At 40.9% G+C, this 12696-nt stretch overlaps 1 protein-coding gene across 1 annotated transcript in view; it reads left to right on the forward strand.

Annotated features, from left to right (window-relative positions):
• The first annotated feature begins 10144 nt into the window (after positions 1 to 10144).
• Positions 10145 to 12696, forward strand: part of LOC141051017 (uncharacterized) — a 104183-nt gene continuing 101631 nt past the window's right edge. The window contains 1 exon segment of the mRNA XM_073547806.1: positions 10145 to 10277. The gene's annotated coding sequence lies outside the window, so the exon portion shown is untranslated.

Consider the following 12696-nt stretch of genomic DNA (forward strand, 5'->3'; position numbering starts at 1 on the left):
GGTCTGTGCGGGCCTGCCGGGGGTCTGTGCGGGCCTGCCGGGGGTCTGTGCGGGCCTGCCGGGGGTCTGTGCGGGCCTGCTGGGGGTCTGTATGGGCCTGCCGGGGGTTGTGTGTGTGTGCAGGCATCGCATCGTCCGATGGGACTACAAGTCCCATCGGGCGATGCCTGCTACAATGACAGTGATTGACACATTAGCCAATGATGGGACAGTAGTAGTCCAATCATCCGGCTAATGTGTTGAATGTAAAAAAAACCTAAAAAACCCCCATACATACTACATATATACAACATTCATACAACATACATACATACTACATATATACAACATTCATACAACATACATACATACATACAGTACATACTACATATATACTACATTCATACAACATACATATATACTTAATATATACTACATACAACATACATACTACATATATACTACATTCATACAACATACATACTACATATATACTACATTCATACAACATACATACATACTACATTCATACAACATACACACATACTACATATATACTACATTCATACAACATACATACTACATATATACTACATTCATACAGCATACATACATACTACATATATACTACATTCATACAACATACATACTACATATATACTACATTCATACATACTACATTCATACAACATACATACTACATATATACTACATTTATACAGCATACATACATACATACTACATATATACTACATTCATACAACATACATTCATACATACTACATTCATACAACATACATACATACTACATATATACTACATTCATACGGCATACATACATACTACATATATACTACATTCATACAACATACATACTACATATATACTACATTCATACAGCATACATACTACATATATACTACATTCATACAGCATACATACATATATACTACATTCATACAACATACATACATACATATATACTACATTCATACAACATACATACATACTACATATATACTACATTCATACAACACACATACATACAACATATATGCTACATTCATACAACATACATACATACTACATTCATACAACATACACACATACTACATATATACTACATTCATACAACATACATACTACATATATACTACATTCATACAGCATACATACATACTACATATATACTACATTCATACAACATACATACTACATATATACTACATTCATACATACTACATTCATACAACATACATACATACTACATATATACTACATTCATACAGCATACATACATACTACATATATACTACATCATACAACATACATTCATACATACATACTACATTCATACAACATACATACATACTACATATATACTACATTCATACAGCATACATACAGACTACATATATACTACATTCATACAACATACATACTACATATATACTACATTCATACAGCATACATACTACATATATACTACATTCATACAGCATACATACATATATACTACATTCATACAACATACATACATACATATATACTACATTCATACAGCATACATACATACTACATATATACTACATTCATACAACACACATACATACAACATATATGCTACATTCATACAACATACATACATATATACTACATTCATACATACATACTACATATTGTAGGAATGTGACTCGCTTAGGTGCAGCGGGGGACAATCATGAGACAGGTTCTTCCCAAAGTTCATGTGGTTTATTCACTTCATAAGCCCACAAGGCAGCATAACACTGAAAAGTAACCTTCAGCTCAGGCAAAGGAACACAAAACGTCCGTGGTTGGAGACTCAGACCGAGAGTCTCAGCACATGCTGGGAGCTGTAGTCCTCTCCATACACACTTTCTGTAGTGTCCCACCTGGACACATGGATGTCTGTCAAACACTCTGACAGACTCCCTCCACTCTCTTCCTCCCACATGTGCCAAACACCTCAATTACATAGCCCTGTAACCACACCCACAGGTGATCACATGGCAATGACCTCACTAAAGGTTCTATTGTACACAGACACACACAGGCTTCCCTGACCAGTGTAACAGAAATATCATCAGTACCTCTGCTGATCAATACACCCTGGAGCCTGCATCCCAAGGCCACCCACCTTGAGGCACATAATGGTCATTTAGGACCCTGCTCCTGTTACCACACTGAATGTGCCTGTACACCCGTCCTGGGACACCCACAAAGCGCCCCCTAGCGGACATAGTGGTCACTACACCACAATATATACTACATTCATACAACATACATACATACATACATACATACTACATTCATACAACATACATACATACTACATATATACTACATTCATACAGCATACATACATACTACATATATACTACATTCATACAGCATACATACTACATATATACTACATTCATACAACATACATACATACTACATTCATACAACATATATACTACATTCATACAACATACATACATACTACATATATACTACATTCATACAGCATACATACTACATATATACTACATTCATACAACATACATACATACTACATTCATACATACATACTACATTCATACAACATACATACATACTACATATATACTACATTCATACAGCATACATACTACATATATACTACATTCATACAACATACATACATACATACTACATATATACTGCACTCATACAACATACATACATACTACATATATACTACATTCATACAACATACATACATACTACATTCATACAACATATATACTACATTCATGCATACATACTACATATATACTACAATCATACAACATACATACATATATACTACATTCATACAGCATACATACATACTACATATATACTACATTCATACAACATACATACGTACTACATATATACTACATTCATACACATATACTACATTCATACAACATACATACATACATACTACATATATACTGCACTCATACAACATACATACATACTACATATATACTACATTCATACAACATACATACATACTACATTCATACAACATACATACATACTACATATATACTACATTCATACATACTACATATATACTACATTCATACAACATACATATATACTACATTCATACAGCATACATACTACATATATACTACATTCATACAACATACCTACGTACTACATATATACTACATTCATACATATATACTACATTCATACAACATACATACATACTACATATATACTACATTCATACAGCATACATACTACATATATACTACATTCATACAACATACATACTACATATATACTGCACTCATACAACATACATACATACTACATATATACTGCACTCATACAACATACATACATACTACATATATACTACATTCATACAACATACATTCATACATATATACTACATTCATACAGCATACATACATACTACATATATACTACATTCATACAGCATACATACTACATATATACTACATTCATACAACATACATACATACTACATATATACTGTACTCGTACAACATACATACATACTACATATATACTACATTCATACAACATACATTCATACTACATTCATACAACATACATACATACTACATTCAAACATACATACTACATATATACTACATTCATACAACATACATACATATATACTACATTCATACAACATACATATATACTACATTCATACAGCATACATATATACTACATTCATACAGCATACATACATACTACATATATACTACATTCATACATATATACTACATTCATACAACATACATACATACTACATTCATACAACATTCATACATACATACTACATATATACTACATTCATACAGCATACATACATACTACATATATACTACATTCATACAACATACATACTACATATATACTGCACTCATACAACATACATACATACTACATTCATACAACATACATACTACATTCATACAGCATACATACATACTACATATATACTATTCATACAACATACATACATGCTACATATATACTGCACTCATACAACATACATACTACATTCATACAACATACATACATACTACATTCATACAACATACATACTACATATATACATACATACTACATATATACTACATTCATACAACATACATACATATATACTACATTCATACAGCATACATACATACTACATATATACTACATTCATACAACATACATACTACATTCATACATATATACTACATTCATACATACATACTACACATATACTACATTCATACAACATACATACTACATATATACTACATTCATACAACATACATACATACTACATACATACAACATACATATATACTACATTCATACAACATACATACATACTACATATATACATTTATACAGCATACATACTACATACATACAATGCATTCATACGTTTATACATATAGACATACAGTACATATAACAGAGTACATACTCACCATCACTTGTCACTTTGATCCCTGAAGCCAGTGTCATCTTTAAAAAATATTAAAATAACAACCAATATACTCCCTGATCCGCAGAAGTCCACGAGTGTCCCACGACGATCTCCTGCGCTGCATCACTGAGAGGTTACTATAGTTCACTGGTCTCACTTTATGGTAAAAGCTGCGTGTGAACTTTCTCACACAGCAATGCCAAAAGTGAGACTAGGGACTATTTTTTTACAGTGGTGGAGGAATGCAGTGCGGAAGGATACCTACCTCCCGTCATTGTATTCCTGGGGCCCCTAGAGAGCGGTGGCATCAGCTGATGCTGCTGTTCTCCACGGGAGATCATCGTGGGACACTCGTGGATTTCTGCGGATCAGGGAGTATATCGGTTGTTTGTTATTTTAATATTTTTTAAAGATGACACTGGCTTCGGGGATCAAAGTGACAAGTGATTGTGAGTATGTACTCTATGTTATATGCACTGTATGTCTATATGTATGTATTGTATGAATGTATTGTATGTAGTATGTATGTAGTATGTATGTTGTATGTCTGTAGCATGTTTTATGTATGTTGTATGTATGTAGTATGTACTATGTATGTATGTTGTATGAATGTAGTATATATGTAGTATGTATGTTGTATGAATGTAGTATATATGAAGTATATATGTAGTATGTATGTATGTTGTATGAAAGTAGTATATATGAAGTATGTATGTAGTATGTATGTTGTATGAATGTAGTATATATGAAGTATGTATGTAGTATGTACAGTCATGGCCAAAAGTTTTGAGAATGGCACAAATATTAATTTTTACAAAGTTTACTGCTTCATTTTTTTCTAATGGCAATTTGCATATACTCCAGAATGTTATAAAGAGTGATCAGCTTAACAGCAATTACTTGCAAAGTCAATATTTGCCTGGAAAATGAACTTTATCCCCCAAAACACATTTCAACATCATTGCAGCCCTGCCTTAAAAGGACCAGCTAACATCGTTTCAGTGATTGCTCCATTAACACAGGTGTGGGTGTTGATGAGGACAGGGCTGGAGATCAATCTGTCATGAATAAGTAAGAATGACACCACTGGACACTTTAAAAGGAGGCTGGTGCTTGGCATCATTGTTTCTGTTCTGTTAACCATGGTTATCTCTAAAGAAACACGTGCAGTCATCATTGCACTGCACAAAAATGGCCTAACAGGGAAGAGTATCGCAGCTAGAAAGATTGCACCTCAGTCAACAATCTATTGCATCATCAAGAACTTCAAGGAGAGAGGTTCCCTTGTTGCCAAAAAGGCTCCAGTGCGCCCAAGAAAGACCAGCAAGCGCCAGGACCGTCTCTTAAAAGTGTTTCAGCTGCGGGATCGGGCTACCAGCAGTGCAGAGCTTGCTCAGGAATGGCAGCAGGCAGGTGTGTGTATCTGCACGCGCTGTGAGGCGGAGACTGTTGGAGCAAGGCCTGGTCTCAAGGAGGGCAGCAAAGAAGCCACTTCTCTCCAGAAAAACATCATGGACAGACTGATATTCTGCAAGAGGTACAGGGAGTGGACTGCTGAGGACTGTGGTAAAGTCATTTTCTCTGATGAATCCCCTTTTCGATTGTTTGGGACATCTGGAAAATGGCTTATTCGGAGAAGACCAGGTGAGCGCTACCACCAGTCTTGTCTCATGCCAACTGTCAAGCATCCTGAAACCATTCATGTGTGGGGTTGCTTCTCAGCCAAGGGAATGGGCTCTCTCTCAGTCTTGCCTAAAAACACAGCCATGAATAAAGAATGGTACCAGAATGTCCTCCAAGAGCAACTTCTCCCAACCGTCCAAGAGCAGTTTGGCGATCAACAATGCCTTTTTCAACATGATGGAGCACCTTGCCATAAAGCAAAGGTGATAACTAAATAGCTCAGGGAACAAAACATAGAGATTTTGGGACCATGGCCTGGAAACTCCCCAGATCTTAATCCCATTGAGAACTTGTGGTCAATCATCAAGAGACGGGTGGACAAACAAAAACCTTCAAATTCAGGCAAAATAAAAGCATTGATTTTGCAAGAATGGACTGCTATCAGTCAGGATTTGATCCAGAAGTTGATTGAGAGCATGCCAGGGAGAATTGCTGAGGTCCTGAAGAAGAAGGGTCAACACTGCAAATATTGACTTGCTGCATTAACTCATTCTGACTGTCAATATAACCTTTTGCTACTCATAATATGATTGCAATTATATTTCTGTATGTGATAAAAACATCTGACAAACACACATAAAAACCAGAGGGCAGCAGATCATGTGAAAATATATTTGTGTCATTCTCAAAATTTTTGGCCATGACTGTATGTTGTATGAATGTAGTATATACGAAGTATGTATGTTGCATGAATGTAGTATATATGTATGTATGTTGTATGAATGTAGTATATATGAAGTATGCATGTAGCATGTATGTTGTATGAATGTAGTATATATAAAGTATGTATGTAGCATGTATGTATGTTGTATGAATGTAGTATATATGTAGTATGTATTTAGTATGTATGTATGTTGTATGGATGTAGTATGTATGTTTTTTTTTTTTACATTCAACACATTAGCCGGATGATGGGACTACTACTGTCCCATCATTGGCTAATGTGTCAATCACTGTCATTGTAGCAGGCATCGCCTGATGGGACTTGTAGTCCCATCGGACAATGCCTGCACACACATACAACCCCCCGGCAGGCCCGCACAGACCCCCGGCAGGCCCGTACAGACCCCCAGCAGGCCCGCACAGACCCCCGGCAGGCCCGCACAGACCCCCGACAGCCCGCACAGACCCCCGGCAGCCCGCAGACCCCGCCCGCACATACAGGCACGCACAGTGTCCACCCACGCACCGCCCACGCTCTTCCCTCCTCCCGAACTGGATGTACAAGTTAAGAAAGGGTTTTTTTTAATTGCGATATTTCTGTCCTATTGACTTGAATGGGACTTCTGGTATCGGAATTGGCGATACCCGATACTTTTTGGGTATCGGCCGATCCAATCCGATCCGATATTTCTCAATATCGGATGGTAACGCTCAACACCTAGTGTTTTAGCTGCGTGTTTATTCTGTAGCAAAATCTGCACTCTTGTTAGAAAAGAAGCAGTGCCAAAAACACATGCTTCGGTGCGGTTTTTTGATGTGTGAAAACAGGTCGCCAATACAAGACATGTGTTCATGAAAAAATCCACATACAAATGTAACACCTGAGAGAGGTGAATTAGTCTTAAGCCCCCGTTACACATAGCGATATCGCTGTAAAGTCACCAATTTGGTGACGTAGCAGAGATATTACTAGCAATATCGCTATGTCTGATACTTACCTCCAACCGGCTCGCCCGCTGCTCATCGTTGGTCGCGCGAGAACTCCCTGGACCATTTCTCGTCGGTCACTTCCTGCTGCGCTTCCTGTGGCGCCGACGAGCGACGCGTGGACGCGGGCGGGAGGACGTCAGGATTGCGCGTCTGACAGGTAAGTAGCGACCCCCGACCCCTGCTATGTCGCTGGTGAGATCTGCCTGTGTGGCAGCTCACTAGCGACCACTTAGCGATGCACCAGCGATCCACATCGTTGTCGGGATTGCTGGTGCATCGCTAAGTGTAACGGTACCCTTAGGCCACGTTCACACTATCAGTATTCGGTCAGTATTTTACCTCAGTATCTGTAAGCCAAAACCAGGAGTGGGTGATAAATACAGAAGTGGTGACGTGTTTCTATAATACTTTTCCTCTGATTATTCCACTCCTGATTTTGGCTTACAAACACTGAGGTAAAATCCTGACCAAATACTGAACATGTGAACGTGGTCTTAGAATAATTTACCTAAAACCCTGGCAGTGGATTGAGTTTGTAGGAAGGTTTAATTTTAACCTTTTGAGTCGCTCCCACCTCGGTCAGCCGCAGACATGGTTCGGTTTCACGCCTTTGTCGGCCAATGTTGAGTTTTATACGCATCGCTAATTTAAGGCCTGTTTCACACATCCGTTTGTGCCCATCAGTCAAAATCCGCTGTTTTGCAAAAAAAAACGGATCCGCCATTTTTCTTGGCGTATCCGTTTTTTTTCCCATTGAGTTGCATTACCGGCGGATCTTGACGGACGGCCATCCGTTTGATCCAGGGCTGTGGAGTCGGAGTCGGTGCTCATTTTGGTGGAGTCGGAGTCGGTATAAAATGGACAGACTCCGACTCCTAAAATATATAATAAATTGGGTACAGTAATTCAATGCAGGATGTGCTGAATATTTTTTCATAGGAGTTTGGGAAAGTTATGAAATGTCCTATAAATGGCTGTTCTATTCCTGATCTAAGGCTACATTCACACACAGCGTTTTTCCAGTGTTTATTGAGGATACGTTTTTCAGCTGCAAAAGCTGATCATCTTTTTAAAAAACTGCATCACCTGAAAGGTTTTTGAGCTCATAGATAATGTTTTCAATAGCAAAAGCAGATTAGAAATCTGCTCTATCTATCCCTTTATCCATATCTGTCTATCCATATCGTATCTGTACCAAAAAGAATGAAAACCAGGTAGTACACCAATATATATTCTGTTCTATCTAAATATCTTGATTATTGGATCATAAAAATGATTAAATGCCTGAGGTTCACATTGTACTACAATAAATTTTTCACTTAAATATAAGCAATATGTGTGGGAGTCGGAGTCGGTGTAAGGGAAATTGAGGAGTTGGAGTCGGAGTCGCAGGTTTGGCTTACCGACTCCACAGCCCTGGTTTGATCCGTTTTTTTGCGGATCCGCCAAAATTTTGACGTCCGCCGACATGCCCGAACGGACCATGCAACGTTTTTTCGGGCGGCTGGATCCGCATTTCTCACTGCGCATGTCCGAAAGACTTCACTCAGCCGCAAATTTAACCCTAAACTCTGTTCTGGCGGCTGAAAAATTCTCTCTCTTCCCTTCCCCAGGCAGCGGTTCCTTTAATCTTTTTCCTTTGACGGATCCGTTAAAATACCGGTCCGGTGCCAAACGTTGTGGTCAGTACAGGAACGGATCCGTTATCCACCATTTTAGCGGATTTTGACTGACCAAAAAAAACTGATGTGTGAAACAGGCCTGATGAAACTATAATAATCCAAACTGCCAGCTCAGGTGCTCGAGCCAAGATGGCAAACCTGGAGAAATCACTAAAATAAAGGGGCTTCATATACTGCTTTACTAGCCTTTTTTTCCATCACCCATTGCTTCCAAAGGGTAAAAATTACTGAAAGAAGTGACATAATCTATGGCCAAAAAAATACAGAGCACAAAATACCTATGACAAAAAAAAACAAAACAATGTGTGTGCAGGACACTTCTCACATCCCATAGGCTGTACTGGCAATATAAAAAGCAGCTGAAAATAAAGGGCATAAAAAACGCCCAGTGTGAACATTTATGTACAAAACAGGACTCAGTCTGCAGCCCCCTCAGGTAGAGTCTCAGGTAATATCAATGTGTCCCCCAACATCACCCCCTTCCCTGTACATCTCCCACACACCACATGGAGACCCATACAAGTAACACTCCCCACATGCAGCCCACGCAAGGGACGTCACACATTATCCTGCGCAGCGCCATGTAACATCACCCCCTCCCTCACACCGGGATCCCTCAGCCCTCTCAGGGTCATCAGCACCACAACTTCCTGCTATCAGGGCTGTACTGGGAGGCCCCGCCCCTTCCTGTGACAACATCCGGTCACATGGGCATGACGACACCAAAGGTCCTTTACCCACCATATATGTGGAGTGCGGCTCTGCAGGTGGAGGTAGGTGCTGGAGATTCCCCATTACTGGGCTGCACAGGGGGCAGTAACCCCTCCATTCCCGGAGATAGCGCCCCCTGCAGGTGGAGGTAGGTGCTGGAGATTCCCCATTACTGGGCTGCACAGGGGGCAGTAACCCCTCCATTCCCGGAGATAGCGCCCCCTGCAGGTGGAGGTAGGTGCTGGAGATTCCCCATTACTGGGCTGCACAGGGGGCAGTAACCCCTCCATTCCCGGAGATAGTGCCCCCTGCAGGTGGAGGTAGGTGCTGGAGATTCCCTATTACTGGGCTACACAGGGGGCAGTAACCCCTCCATTCCCGGAGATAGCGCCCCCTGCAGGTGGAGGTAGGTGCTGGAGATTCCCCATTACTGGGCTGCACAGGGGGCAGTAACCCCTCCATTCCCGGAGATAGCGCCCCCTGCAGGTGGAGGTAGGTGCTGGAGATTCCCCATTACTAGGAACTATAACGCTTTCTTCCCTCTCCTCTGATAGACACAGACGACCCAACTATGAATAAGGCTGATTTCACACGTCAATTTATTTCCTGTACTGGAGAGACCCGTATCCGTGTGTGTAAGGGCGGTTTCACATGTCCAGATAATTCCGGTAACGGAGCTATCCGTATGTCCGTGTGTACCATCCGTGTGTCCGTCTTTTTGAAAAATTATTTTCAATGTTAACCCTTTGACTTTTAAAAACGCACACGGACAGCATCCGTGTGCGGTACGTGTTTACACGGACCCATTGACTTGTATGGGTCTGTGTGATCCGTGCTGCTGCACAAAAACGGACATGTCAGCGTATTTTGCACATGGGCACACGGTCTGTGAAAACACGCTGACATCTGCATAGACACATTCATTAGAATGTGTCTACGTGTGTCAGTGTCCCCGGTACGTGAGAAAACTGTCACTACACGTACCGGAGACACTGACATGTCAGACAGCCCTAATACTTGCTACACGTGTGCCACATCAATACCACACGGACAGCCGGCAGGGAAGAAGCGTTACGGTAAGGCTATGTGCACACGTCCAGAATTCACGCGGATTTTATGCGTTTTTGCCGCATTTTCTCGCCGCAAAAAGGCATAAAATAAGCAAGTCATTGAATTCAAGGGCATTCTGCAATGCTGTGCTAATGCTGTGTATTTTTCTGCGGAAACATTCGCTCATTATGCTCATTCTTTGTGCAGAATCGCGGGAATTCCGCACACATAGGAATGCATTGTTCCGCTTACTTTGCACATGGTGGGCATAGCCACATGCGGAAAGTAAGCGGAAAATGTGCGGATGGTACCCATGGTCTGGAGGAGAGGAACATATCCCTGTAAAAAATAGAATTAAAATAAAAAATCGTGATATTCTCACCTTCCAGTGGCAAGTCCCGTTCCCAGCGATGCCTTGTGACAATGACCTGTGATGACGTAGCGGTCTCGCGTGATGCTACGTCATCAAAGGTCATTGTTGCCGGGAGCATCGCGAGGATCGGGAAGGCTGCGAGGGACTCCGGAAGGTGAGAATATCAAGATTTTTTAAATTATTTTTAACTTTATATCTTTTTACTACTGATGCCGCATAGGCAGCCTCAATAGTAAAAAGTTGGTCACACTTGTCAAACACTATGTTTGGCGAGTGTGACCAACCAGTCAATCAGTTTTCCAAGCGATGCTACAGATCGCTTGGAAAACGCTAGTTAAAACACGGGAAATATGCGGGAATTACACATGCGGAATTCTAGCGTATTTCCCGCGGCAGGGAGTTGCGGCAATTCCGCAACGTGTGCACATAGCCTAAGCGCTGTTCCCAGGCGCCGGATGCTGAATACAGCCGGTGGTCGGCACGAGCAGGGGAGAATGATGAGAGTTACATTTAAGTGATGAAAGATAGCAGGTGGCGACTGATGGGACTATGGGTCCCGTCACACCAAACGATGCACCGGCGATCCCGACAACGATACGACCTGGTCAGGATCGCCGGTGCATCGCTACATGATCGCTGGTGAGCTGCCAAACAGGCAGATACAGCAGCGATCAGGACCAGCGAGGATGCTGTTATCCAAGGTAAATAGCGGGTAACTAAGCGCCCGCGTCGCTTAGTTACCCGCTGTGTACCTTGGATAACAGCGTGCTCGCGCTGAGAGCTGGTATCCAAGGTAAATATCGGGTAACTAAGCACATGCGTCACTTAGTTACCCGCTGTTTACTTTGGATACCAGCTCCCAACGTCTGCTTACAGCGCTGGGAGCTCGCTGATTGTTGCTCTCTCGCTGCTACACGCAGCGATGCGCGCTGGCATGCGGGAGACCAACAATCAAAAAATTACCCAGGACATTCCTGCACGATCAGCGATACCCGGCGGGGGGTTGGTCGCTGATGCGTGCCACACACAGCGAGATCGCTAGTGATTTTGCTGTTGCA

This window comes from Dendrobates tinctorius, unplaced genomic scaffold (assembly GCF_039654945.1).
Source record: "Dendrobates tinctorius isolate UK_male_01 unplaced genomic scaffold, ASM3965494v1 ptg000155l, whole genome shotgun sequence".
Taxonomy (NCBI): domain Eukaryota; kingdom Metazoa; phylum Chordata; class Amphibia; order Anura; family Dendrobatidae; genus Dendrobates; species Dendrobates tinctorius.